Source organism: Bison bison, unplaced genomic scaffold (assembly GCF_000754665.1).
Source record: "Bison bison bison isolate TAMUID 2011002044 unplaced genomic scaffold, Bison_UMD1.0 scf7180017864093, whole genome shotgun sequence".
NCBI lineage: Eukaryota > Metazoa > Chordata > Mammalia > Artiodactyla > Bovidae > Bison > Bison bison.
This window is the reverse complement of record NW_011494665.1, coordinates 2,613,137-2,613,850: the sequence shown is the minus strand read 5'-3', so window position 1 is coordinate 2,613,850 and position 714 is coordinate 2,613,137. Positions and strand designations below refer to the sequence as shown.

Sequence of the window (714 nt, the reverse complement as noted above, 5' to 3'; positions counted from 1 at the left end):
GTCTGGTATTCCCATCTCTTGAAGAATTTTCCACAGTTGATTGTGATCCACACAGTCAAAGGCTTTGGCATAGTCAATAAAGCAGAAATAGATGTTTTTCTGGAACTCTCTTGCTTTTTCCATGATCCAGCGGATGTTGGCAATTTGGTCTCTGGTTCCTCTGCCTTTTCTAAAACCAGCTTGGACATCTGAAGTTCACTGTTCACGTATTGCTGAAGCCTGGCTTGGAGAATTTTGAGCATTACTTTACTAGCGTGTGAGATGAGTGCAATTGTGCGGTAGTTTGAGCATTCTTTGGCATTGCCTTTCTTTGGGATTGGAATGAAAACTGACCTTTTCCAGTCCTGTGGCCACTGCTGAATTTTCCAAATTTGCTGGCATATTGAGTGCAGCACTTTCACAGCAATGGGTACTAGAAAGAAAAAAATGAGTTTTGGGTCCCGGTCAGCCGCTCACTACCTGCATGGCCTTTCCAAAGTTCTAGACCTTTCTGAGCCTTGGCTGCCTCACTTATAAAGTGGGAATAATAATGCCAGGCCAATTTCCTCCATACGGGCCCATTTGTGAGGGCGAGAGCGTGACCTGGGGGGAGAAATGGGCTGCCTGCAAGTCAAGGGTGTGCTGGCAGGTTTCTGTGGTGCCTGGGGCAGGGGCAGTGACTTAGCTTCTGCTCCTGCTGGCCCTGAGGGCAGCTTCACCTGTTATGAGCCTCCT

At 47.8% G+C, this 714-nt stretch overlaps 1 protein-coding gene across 1 annotated transcript in view; it reads left to right on the top strand.

The window, feature by feature from the left end:
• The window catches only part of IL6R (interleukin 6 receptor), a 46,309-nt gene that overhangs the window by 18,128 nt on the left and 27,467 nt on the right, over positions 1-714 (top strand). The gene's annotated exons all lie outside the window — the stretch shown is intronic.